Raw genomic sequence first — 13,239 nt, 5'->3', positions numbered from 1 at the left:
AAGCGACAGTATTGGAGATTTGTTCATATGCTTTCACCCTTTGTTTTTCTCAGACGAGCTTCTTCTTGCAGGTAAATCAGAAGAGACAAGTCAGATAAAGAAATTATTAACAGATCATATGCGATGATGAAGTCTTGACAGAGTCTTTGAAGCTTGGTCTCTACTGGGAGATTTGTAATTGAGAGGCGTCTCCCCTGAGCAGCAGAGAGATAAATCCCCTCTGTTGTGTCCAGACTCTTGTAGCTAATGGTTCTGAAAAGACTGGGCGGAGATGTGGAAGTGGTTTAGCGCGTAACAGCAGCATGAATATACTGGAGGCAGACAGATAATCATATTTAAAAGAGACGGCAGCAGGATGATAGGCTAACAATGTCGTTGTCTCGTTGTGCTCTTGGATAGAGGAGACCAGCTGATATGAACAGATGATATTATGATCCAAGAGGTCTCTGGAATCAATCTTGGGTGCGCCCTGACCACAAACCTTACTAGACAATAACTCACGCAGCTTTAGTTACCTAAACTTAAACATACGTTTAGCAGATCAGAATGGTCACATGAGCTGTTCTTTAAAAAGGTGAGTTGGTTGTGAAACAAGGAATCACAGAAGGAACACACCACTCCACAGAAGTTCAAAGAAAGACTTGTTTCATAAATGCTACATGCTACACATTAGAGCAACCTGGATCCCCCATGCAGGTAAAATGTAAACCAAAAAAAGACATTCGCTAATTTTTCTTTGATGACATAGTACAGCTCAGTTTGAAGTAGCTAATAACTCCTTTGTTGATATATAACAAGTTTATTCTTTCCAACAAATAGTCGCAACTTCACTTGTAAAACAACTAATTTCACTAGCTGAGATCAGGTCGACTCTCCCAGCACCGTCTCAAGTCACGCCATCACACATGAGCTGCCCACTGCAGTGGCGTTGCCATGTATTCAAACTGAATGAAATCAGTTTGACAGCTGTACAAGGACCTCTTTAAAAGACTAGGTGATGGCCGCCTATCCCACCTGTGCATAAAATCTATTTTAGGGTGGAATTCCCCTTTAGGCGGTAGCTATCCGTCATGTGCCAGTGAGGTATCCCCCCTGATCCTCTGTTGTGGTTTCTCCGGGTGAGATGAAGGCTATTGCTGTGACACTGGGAGGTAGGCGAACCCTTAAATGCTCCGTCTCTGTGTCTGATCTCTTTGTTCCCTACACACTGGCACGCGCATGCATGAGTGAAAATACACACACACACACAAACACACACACCAAATGAAAAAAATCCAAGTACCTGCAAACACCCACGCTCATGCACGCACACGCAGTTAGCCGATCCCTGTAAGAGTATACCCTTTATGTCATAACCCCAATAAAAGCACAGCCCTCCAGATGTCTGGTGTGTGTATCATTGAATTGGGCAGATCACGTAAGATGAATGCTCACTCGCTACATCAGAAAGAATTCTAAATTTCCCTCACGTCACCCAGAAGGTGTGACCGTGCCAGTGGTAGAGAGGTGGTGAGACACCAGCAGTGGCTGCCTCATACAAAAAGGAATGCTGCTCACGAGACATCTGGTGCAGGTGAGGATGGTAAATGGTCAAATGTGATGTCATCACGTTCAGGTGCTGGTAATGAAGGAGTGGGGGCGGGATGAGGGGGGGGGGGGGGGGTTCGTACACCTCATCTTTCACACTCGACACACAATGAAACATATTGTCTCATTCTCTTTGACACACAAGCACAATACATTCTGTGGATCATTGTATATGTGACATGTCAGTAATAGTGATGTAAATCTGCCCATGAGTACAGTCTCAGAGAGCCTGACTGTCATGTTGGTATCCAGTACAATAACCCTGGAGCTTTAATACCATTTAAAGTGGGCAATAACAATTGGAGGCCACAGAAAGTTTTTGTTTCTTAACATTTATGCTGCACAGCAGCACCCACTCTGTGAAGGCCTTATTTCCTTAATTTCCCACATGAGAGACCAACACTTTCCTTCATTTTGAATATCAGAAAAAGCACAATTTTATGACTGGCTCAAGGCCAAAAAGTATGTAGGCAATATGATCATCATTAATGACCAACCTAATAAAAAGAAAGACTTTGCCTTTGGATGGCGCTCTACTTTTGGCTCAGGTTTAATCTACTGAAAGGTCCCTGGTCTGAAGAAATACATACTTTGAAAAAGTTCTATGTGTGTACATGCACATTTACATGTGCACTTACACACCAGCTTTCAGCGAGGGGCAGGTTGGAACACTGTGGTAGCAGTGAAACCTTGGCACTCCCCGTCTGACATGTTTAAATCTGTCCTCATCACGGGTTCTCTACTTAATCTGCACTTGATTGCCTCTGTCTGTCACATCAAAAAGTGAAGGGAGGAGCAGCAGAATTACATGATGCCTTCTGTGTTCCCTTCTGCAATAGTTTATTTACGTTATGACTGTCGTAGAGGTCGATGGAGGTCACATTTGAGTTCAACTGGGAGCAAAAGGAACAGCATCTGCAGGTTTAAGTGGTGGTGGGAGTGCATGGTGAGGGTGATGATGGCTGTGGGGGCGGAGGTTGGAATGGTGTGGACATGAAATAGGAGTTGTGAGCTCCAGTCACACCTGTATGAAACAGAAGGTGAAAGTTGTAGGCTACATTCCTCACACCCTCACACTCTCCCCTTTGGTTAAACACTTGGAATTTACTGTATGCTTTTTTGAGAGCAAAATCGTTAGAAACTGTTTGTGTGTGTGTGTGTGTGTGTGTGTGTGTGTGTGTGTGTGTGTGTGTGTGTGTGTGTGTGTGTGTGTGTGTGTGTGTGTGTGTGTGTTAGGAGGTAGCAGTTATACATGTAGGCTCCATTGCAGACACAACATTGTGTCTGTTTCTGTTGCAAAGCAACGTGAAACCAAAAGTGAGTTCATTTTAATTGGAAAATTGGAAAGCTATTGTCAGAGACAGAGATGTGCACTCAGACGTCAATTACTGAGTGCATTGCTAGACGATATATACATACACTTCTGTATGATTAGCACCAGTGTCAGTAAGTAAGGCCAGGTGATCCAGCATGTTCCACGCATATCTGCCCACGTCGTACCACAGTCTGCAAACAAGGTTGCCCTGCGGGATCAGGGAAGAGAAATATGAGGGATGGACAAGAGGGATCGGAGGAAGGAAAAATGTGAGGAATGACGGGCGAACTCAGCCCGGCAGGTCTGTGCAGAGACAGCATGTGCAGTTAACTTTATGTAAGGTACTAAATATGGCCTCAGGACACATCTCTCTGCCTCGGCATAAATAACTTGCTACTGATTAACCTACATCGCTTCAACCCTCACACCCGACATTTGACACTGTCTCCATCCGTACAAAGGAATCCGTCTGTACTCTCAGTCGTGTTTCTGCCAACTATCAAGCTTGACACACAGCTAATAAGTTATAATAGCTTTCTCCATTTTTTTGGACTCAATTAAATTTCAGCTCGCAACCATCAAGATGGCTCGCTTTTGGTCATTGCAGGATTTAAAACGGCGTCACTGGACACTCATTCTCACCTCAATGCGTCAAATACCTCCAAAGACGTAAAATGTCAAAGTTAGACTCACATACCAAGAAATTGTAAATCATTTTTGTGAAAACGCTGCACTGACTACATTGATGAGAAGAAAGAAAACTCTACTTAAGTCCTAATCAATGACCATGATTGAGGCTGAGGCAATGACGACAATGCTTTTTTACCTTTAATGCCATGGATAACTGGAACCTGTGCTATGTTGAATCTCCTGCAGAACTGCATCACAATATGTAAATTATCCTCAAAAGGATCAGTTGATTTAATGGTGTCCTTCGTGAAGAATACGTGAATCCTCATGGGCATGTGAATTCATAAAAGATAAGGTTTATTATGAAACAACGAACACAATGTAAGCAAAGGACCCATATTGTCTTGCCTCTATAATGACGGTAAAATACAGATTGCACAGTGTAACTCTTGTTACGCATGCACGGGCAGCTCACTAACTCAAGCTTAACAGGATGCTTAATCAGCCAAGCAGGCCGGACCACCAACAGCACCAGTTCATGCCAATCCTTTGATGCACAACAGGTCAAAGGAGAATATCTAAGGAATTGAAAGACTACAAATGAGAAACGACTCACAAATTGTCAAACCACTAGTTTTCAGATCTGTCTATAGAACCACACACACACCCTTTCTCTGAGGCTTAACGTCTGGTTTGGTAGAAGACCGTGGGTTGCAGTCCACCATGGGTCAATAAAGAAGATGGTAGGAGGTGGAAAGTAGACGGGCCATAAAAACAAGCTTCTAACAAGATTAAGATTAAAGGGTACCGCTGCTCGTCCCTCGTTGCGTTATTAATGCCAAAATGAGTGACTATACCGTCTTAGATGTTTTCTGGCTTGGTTGATGATGCAGCAATTTAAGTTTGGGGCAGATAAGTGATCAAAGCATGACACCAGCTGGGGTCTAAAGGGGGAGGGTTGAGGTCCAAACAGTACAACTGCAGTATAAGAAAAGATAGAAAAAGAGACACAGAAAGAGAGAGGGAGAAATGAATAAAGACCCTGCACATGCCTGACATGGATGAGACAGTTAAAGGAAACAATTGAATTCATACAGTTTATTGAACATGAAAGTTTAATGGGAAAAGTTGTATTCTATATTTTAAATCTACCTGAATTAAAGATCACAAAGTGTGGCCGTGCAGCTGAAGACAAAAGGGTGAACATTCATCCCCCCTGCACTGCAATCTTGATCAGAGCATCAAATTAATTTGTTTAGCGAGGGGGATCACTAGAAGTCTGGCATCGACGGGTTCTACTCCTTACAGAGAAGTTCAGTCAGCTCTGGAGATCAATGTCCACAGAAACACCAGCAGTTCCTGAGGTATGTTGCCTCGGGGGACGGTCCTCTGCTGCCTTTCTGCCTCTTGCTTCCATTCTTGGTCTTCTCTCTTCCATTTGATTTCACTCCTCGACTGTGCATTCTAGTTCAGTGGTCAGAAAGCAATGACGTTTTCTTGAATTACCTTAAAAGACCAAAAGAAGAAAAAAGAAACTGGCAAAGGTAAAGTTTTTATACTATAAAGGTGGACCGGTTTATTTGGAAAGTTGTGAAAGGCTTTTGCTGCTTCCCCCAACATCCTCATGGATTCCATGATTCAATCTTAATATATTGTCATTTTGCAACACAAAGACCCACAACAAAATGCTGTCGTCGCCCATTTGTTACACAAGACAAACTAAACAAAAACAATAGTAAATTCATGTAGGTCATTGTTTTGGAATTTGCATCAGGAGGTAACAAAACAATTTGATAATATTTGGGAAGTGTAAATCACGGAAACATTGTTCCATCAACTTTGATGATGTTGAAGCATCAAGCATTATTCATGTAAAACAGTCCGCCTCATTTTCCTGCGACAGGACGTTAGCTTAAAGCGGATTGGGTGGAGGAAAAGCTGTGCATAGCTTCCATCCCGGCTCTCTTCTCTTCACCTGGGGCAGACGCTTCTGCTCCCGGTTGCATTTGCTGGGCGTCTGGCAGGTTTGGCTGGGTGGTCTGACGTGGGCGGTGATCGTCTGAAAGTCCGCACCCTTTGAATGACTCCGATCCCCACCCTTCCTTCTCCAATGACGATGAGTGTATCCAGTCATATACCGTAAGTGCTCCTGCAGTAAAAATCGCCGGAGGAAGTGACAAGCGCAAAGCTAGCGTGACTGACTTGTTGTCAGAATGAACACTCTTGTTAGACTAAGACCTTGAAGTTCAAAATACAAGACTTGTCCTATAGCTGCCAAAGTACTTCCCTCAGATCCATTGGTGCTGTATGAGTATGAAGTTGCAATGATCAACAAGAACAGAACCCATATTGTCTAGCTGTCAAGCGCGTAGGTGGATTGAGGGCGCCTTGGCCTGCTGAGTCACAATTCTAAAACATTAAAGATTCTTGATGGACAAAGCATGAATAGTATGGGATTAATTCAGGCATTTTCTTATATTAAAGGAAAGAAAAAAAACACTGCAGGTACAAAAAAAAACTGGAAGGATAGCGGTATTACTTTATGTGCCGTGGTTGGGACGAATGTGAAATGGTTTCCAGCAATATAAGAGAATGCATGACCGACGAGGGAAGAATGCAGACCAAAAAGACCAAACATTAATGGCACATTAGGTAATATTTAGCTGAGGCCAGTCTCCTTGAAAATACACTTATTTGAATTTGCATTCAAAAGTTAGGTGAAAAGGTTTGTTGGACATGCAGCTGCAGCCAGCAGCTAGTTGGCTTAGCTTCAAACCAAGGGTGAAACAGGGAGAAACAGCCAAGTTCTCTCCCTGCACCTCTAAAGCGTGCTAAAACATTGTTATTGATTTGCTTAATTAAAAAACATCGTTTAAAAATGACAACCTCAGTAATTAATGTTTTTTAAAAACTAAAATCTGTTTGTTGTTGCCATCAGGTAAAGAAATTAGTTTGATGCAAGTGAATGCCGCCCTAGCACCGCAACACCACTGGGAGTAGGAACAATATCAGCCCTTGTCATGCAATTATTTATTTCTTAAGTACTGTAATTATGTATATTTACTTACTACATTTGGTCATGCGCTTGTAAAAAGGATTGCCGTGAGGAAGCGTTTCACAGGAAATGTCTTTGTCTAGCTGGATGACTATTTACAAATGTTTGAAACTACAGAAGTTTGTTGGTTTGCTTTACTTTCCTGTTATTTTCTTCCTTACTGATTAACACACACACACAAAATGAAATACTTGTTCTCTCAGTCCTGTATGTCATATTGTGCAAGTATATATATAAAAAATACAAACTAAACTGCAAAGGGTACTGAGCCATGCAGTTTTCAATATGCACCTGACATAGGCCTTTCTCTGTTTCCATTCGTGTCTGTACTTTTGCTCTCACGCACATTTGTAACATCACCAGACAGTACTGTCCTGATTCAAAGTTCGCATTTAGCCAAGCATGGACCAAATACCTGCAAACATATTGCTGTCTTCTACTTGGTTGAGCTCAAAGTTTCAAACAGTTCTAGGGGAATCAGTAAAGCTAAAGGTCCCTCCCGGGGAAAACCACTGGACCAGAGGGGCTGGCCTTCTTCCATATATAGCCCTTCTTGTGAGGAAATGTTTGACCCTCGCTGATCAATATTTTAAGAAATTGCTCCTTGTGTCACACCCCATCTCCCAAGCTGACAAGGACGTGATTGCAGCATGTGCGTGTGTGTGTGTGTGTGTGAGGCTTGAGTTAAAGTGAATGCGTCAGCAGGCCCGTAGCATTTCTCCCCACCATCTTATTCCCTTTCAGGCTTCAAGAAAGTGGAACGCAAATCCAGTGGAGCAAGTGTCAGCTTAGGTCGAGCGGAACATGTTGCAAATGGTGTTAAAAGCATGTACTCGTTGGCCTCCGCTCTCAATAATGAATGAAAGAAGGACCACAAAAAAATGATCCCTGTTTCCTCTTCGATCCTTCCCTGGTGGAAGAGTGCATGAATTAGTAAAACAGATCAAACTGCAATGTTAGCGCAGATCAAGTATTTGTAAAGAAGCTGAAAGGACTATATACAAGACAGGTCCTATGAGATAATGTGGATGTGCTCGCATGTTCCCCGTTCCTGTCACGTTGAATTTACATTTGGAATGGAGCAATTCTACAAGGTATAAGATTGATAAATTAATAATCAAAACACAAGACCTATCTTTAGACAGTAATGTCTTGGAAAAGAGTTTTAAAAAGCTGTTTTCATAAAGTTTAAACTGAAAAACTTGAACGCAGAAAAATAAAACAACAGTTTTCTGCACAATGTACAGTAATATAATTTCAAGTGAACAAATAAATAGCAGATATCTTCAAACTGATTTATGCTCAGGGCTTGGTCTGCTTCAGCTAAATGGATTAAAATATCCACTTGGCCATGTTTGCTGATGTGGTATGTTTAAAATGTCAGTCAGGGATTGCAATGCTTCCAGACTTTACTAACGTGCATTTCAAGCAGTCTGTGCTGGAATTGAAGTGACTGGCCATGCAACACAAACAGCACTTGCTCATATTAGTTTGCTACAAGAGTCTTTAGAAATATGACAAGTTTTCTTGCAAGCGCGTGATGATTCGACAAACAACTTTATGGACAAATGACAAGTCCGAATAAAGTAACAGATGCTAAAGAGGCCTTTAGCATCTGATGCCGATGAACCGAGGGCACCCTTTATGTTTGTATGATATGAATCAATCATTTCAGCTAACTGCAATGTAACCCCATCCATGTCATCATTGGGCTAACAGAGCAACTGAGGGAGTGTAGGTTCGGCGTGAGGGAAGGTTGGAATTAATAAAACAAACATAGAAACCCAGTACATTTTTGGTGATGTGACTTATGTACTAAATTAAGACCATTTACATAACAAACATTCCTATTTTACATATGAAAAATACTTATCTTAACCGAAATCACAATATTTTCCAAACCTAACCAAGTATGTTTGTTCCTTAAATTTAAGTAAAGCTAAAAACTAAGTAAACCTTCGTTGGAAGTTTATTTTAAACAGACACATATGCATTCAACACACGGAAACGCATTCGTCGTCCCTGGTGCACCCATAATGTCTACTAATAGGTTAACTCGAGCATCAGAGTTGTTAGCACAGGGCCAATGACCAAGCGGCAGTATTTGATGATTTGGGAGTGAAAATGTGTTGACATGTGTTATGTGCCCACAGCATCTGTGGATTACACTTATTTCGCAGCATTCATATTATTTCTCCTGACTTTACTTGTAGGGACTGGTCCCTTACATTTGTTCTTTCAATCCAGCCTTGAGGGAAAAACGCAAAGAGATCATTTATTCCCAATCAAGCTTGTAGCAACTGGCTGCCTTTCTGTCTCCTTATCTTCCGCGTCCTACACGTCTTGTTTTCCATTTTGATGCCTCGAACTGCCTTACCGTCTCTGCACCTTATTGCTTACTTACCGTTTGATCATCTTTTGCATATTTTGGCGACTAACCTGTGTCTAACAGTAACAGTAACAGTTCAGGGTCTCACGGTTCAAACCTCAAGAGGTACCGGATCAGTTGAGTATCACCACACAAAAGCACACGTGCCAACAAATAATCTGCAAACAATTACACACACACACAAACATGCCAGAAAGACAGAGGTATGCTCGCTCGTGCTATCTCTTGCACACATACTTTACACACATATGCCCAGCAGTTACAAAAACTCTGATTACAGCTTGCACACTGTGGTCTTGTTGCAGAATATGCAAAATGTATGACTTTAATTAGTTTGTTTACTAAGAGGATAACTGAGGTACTAAACCATTATTTACCAGTCTCAGAAAACAACAATATTAATTCAACAATTAAGGTTAAGATTATTGAATATACCTATTGACAGTATGCAGTGCCAGTGTGTTGGTAAAACCTTTTATTTCTGCAATACCAAAGAGAAACTGGTGTATTTTCTCTTCTAAGGGCAAACGTAAATGTTGATTTACAGGGTAATGGTTTACAAGTCATTTCAGGTTGCACAGTAAAGACGCACATGTCACTACATGTTTGACGAGTGTCCATTTAGGCATCATTGCGAAACGAACTGACCATGCCCTTGGAAACATTAAAGAATGTCTTACGAGTGACGCAGACCTGCTAGTTCATGCAAAGGGATCATAACATAATAAATCTCATTCAGCAGCGTAATGATGTTTCAGCTCAATTCTGCAGTCCCTGTAGGACCTGCGCTCTATCAAAATAACAGCCACTGTTCAAATAAACTCAACACACAAGTCCAGGCTTGGTGTTTGTTCACCGGCAAGCTCATGAAGATTAATGTTTTCTTTTTTTCCTCTTTTTTGGAGTAATCTGATATTAAACACGCATTTATCAAGGATTGTGATGTCTGTTCAGGTTCTGAATAGCCACATGGTCATGTGTTTCTTTCTATGCAAGATGAAATCATTAAATTAGAAAGAGAAGAGAAGTTTTGAACAGAGAGGATCAGCTGAACTTTGGTTTGGCAGCCGTTTAAGCCGACTGGTGGAAGAACCCCGCAGGGATTTTGCAGGTTTCTCAACCTTGGCATCAGGTCATTGTCAGCACATAATAGGAACATGCGTTCACACACCTTGTCACACATGCTTGCATTAAGAAACATGCACGTGCAATTCACACATCGTGTCGTCACGATGAGAACAGATCCACTCATAAACTATTCATACACGTAGAAAGGGAGATGAAGAGCATGGTCACTTAAATCCATGCACTAAAAGGTGCTCTATGCATGCTAAACCCAACGTACAGATGGCGCTTCAACGAGTAGAGAGGCGAGGTGGGAGCCTTCAAAGGAAGCGTTCTTTTCCCCCGTGAAAGCGAGCAGTATGGTTGGATAAGAATAGAACTGCATGACTCTGAAATAGTCCCTTTTTACTGCACATCTGTTTACTTTGAAAGTGTATCTCTTGCATTCTTACACTTGACTTGGTGACTTCATCACTTCCCTCAGGGCAGGGAATACATAAGTGAGTCAGGACGCTCAACAGGGTTTTTCTCTGCACGCAAGCAGCAACTGGTAAGGGAGGGTCGACAGTTGACCACAGTCTTATCTGGTCTGGGTATGTTTTAGGGTTTCTAACCAAACATTCAAACTATGTGCCATCAGAAGCGATCACTGTAATAGATGTAATTATAATATGTAGCCCAACTATTCAGATGATGGGTCTCTTCTGTTGTTTTTTTTAGGCCATGTGGAAAGAATAAAAGCTTCTGCACACTTTTTCTCCACATCAGATTTTAAATTTAATAGCTGAATTCTTAGTCAAAGACTGTTTTTAAAGCACGAGAAACAATTGTTCCCAGACTACATCCGTCTTTATACCAGTATATCCCCCAAATAAAATACCAACAACCATACAGTTGTTTCAAATAAAGTATTTATTTTCATCTGTTATATATTCTTCACATCCTAGCCATCTAATTGTATGGAAATATGAAGGGAAAAAACAAACAGTAGCACATACTGTGTGCAGTATAGCCAGTGAGGGACACAAGTTAAGTTTACATGTATTATCATAGACTGTATGTAAGGAGTGGACATAGTCTCTCTGATGTCAATCAGAGAGACTATAGTTTCTGGCCTGCTGTCTTGGAGCTTTGAGTTCGGCTTTTTTTTTTTGCCTTAAAATAAATTAAGACAACAATTTATACAGAAAGTCTGTGTTCCAAACTGGAGGTATAGAGTTTCAGATGTATGACTATTTACTGTCTGCAAGAAAGATCAATAACTGGGTTATATGAAGGACAATATAGGACTCAATGATGATGGGCTTGAGCCAAATACCTGTTTCTACCAAACGCTGTTGTAAATGGTAAACAGACTGTACTTGCATAGAGATTTTCTAGTCTTCTGACCACTTAAAGCGCTTTAACACTACTTGTCATCATTTACCTCCATTCAATCACTGACGACAGGGGCTAGCTACCATGCAAGGTGCCACCTGCCCATCAGGACTCAAACTAACATTCATACTCGTTCACACACCGCAGGCACAGCTCGCGGGAGCAATTTGAGGTTTAGTGTCCTGGCCAAGGACACATCGACATGGACTCGCCGAGCCGGAGATTGAACCGCCGATCCTCTGATTGAAGGACGACCCTGCTGTGCCACTGCGCCACAGTTGTGGTTCAACCCATCCTACGGTTTGTTTGGGCAGTTGTGAAAGCAGTCCTCTGATACGGTCCAAAGCAACTGGTCCGAGACAGCTTGTGGTCTCCGTTTCCAAACTCCAACTTCTGCAGAAGTCTTGTGTTTGCTCGACATCTGGACCGAAGAGAACATACTAAAGTCCACCAAAATAGTGACCTTTATTATATAGTTATTTGAGAGAGACGGAGGGTGAATGGATCTGCGGCTACACCATTTGAGCCAACCAAACGGACTATGGCTTGTAAAAGCGCCCTTGTGGAAGTTCTGGGTCCTTTTCCAGAAGTAAGAAAACCTCATTCAAAACCCCATTCACATTTCTAACTATCACAAACTAATAACTATTAGAGAGCTTTTTTGTTGTGTGGGCTTCTTCCTTTTTTACACTCCTAATAGCAACTCCTGTAGTTGAAGGTCATTTGTCTGACAGTATTGAATCTACAGTGAACTACAGACAAACCGTACAGTCAGTTCAAGGAAATGTTGATTGAGAGATTGCATTGAGAAACAGAAGCTGGTGGAAGAGAAGCTGCAGCCTGGATGGAGATCCACGACAAGAGGTCTCTATAAAAGTCAAAGTACTTTCTAATCTGTCTTTTCTTATGAGTCTGCCAACTTTATGGAAGCACAGAACTACATACCTGCATTAAAAAGGCACAGCAAGGCAGTCCATTTTCCAAAAATATCAAATATTTTGTCATTCTATATCTGTACCTAATGCAGCATGTTGGATTTTATGACATTTTTTCCTGATTCCTTTGTGACTAAAAGATCGACAATAGTTTATTACTTGATATTAATCACTGGAAGATATGTGTTCCCATAGTAAGGAGCCTAAGGACTCTGAAGTAACCTTACTAGAACATATGCTAGCATACAGTAACTAACATATGCATGATTATTATGCGAATGAGTGATACAATAAACATAAAACTGTTCTCTTACCAAATACACTGCTTTCATGTATTTTATTATTCATCACATTAAAGCCCCTTTCAATATTATGGCCTTTCTTTATTGTCTTACAAATATTAAGTTATCCACAAAAATAAAATAACTTAGATAATAAGCATATTAAAACATAAAAATACATACATACATATACATACATTACATTTATGACATGAAAAAAATGCATATTGCTGATATCTCCCAGATATTTTCTGGACACAGTTCTGTATGTGCAAACTACTTATCAGAATCAAAATAATCCGTTATACTGGAAACACAATTCCAGATTATTTTTTTTTATTTCCTCTGCTTTCAACACAGAAACATATTTGCTTGAAATAAATTACACTGTCTGATAAGGAGCCTCACTCATACACTTTTTCTTAAGACCAAATATGATCTTGGAAATGTGCATAGACAGGAATCAACTTTGTTACATATATACTTTGACGTCGACATCAGAAAATCCCTATTTTCACACATGGAAGAAGTGTGTAGAAGGTGAGTGTAGATATATCACAAGAAGCATACAGTGTCGCACACAGTACATTACATCACAAAACAGG

Source organism: Clinocottus analis, unplaced genomic scaffold (assembly GCF_023055335.1).
Source record: "Clinocottus analis isolate CAN_PGR_092001 unplaced genomic scaffold, fCliAna1.0.p SCAF_12, whole genome shotgun sequence".
Classification (NCBI taxonomy): domain Eukaryota; kingdom Metazoa; phylum Chordata; class Actinopteri; order Perciformes; family Cottidae; genus Clinocottus; species Clinocottus analis.
Note: the sequence above shows the minus strand (reverse complement) of the source record.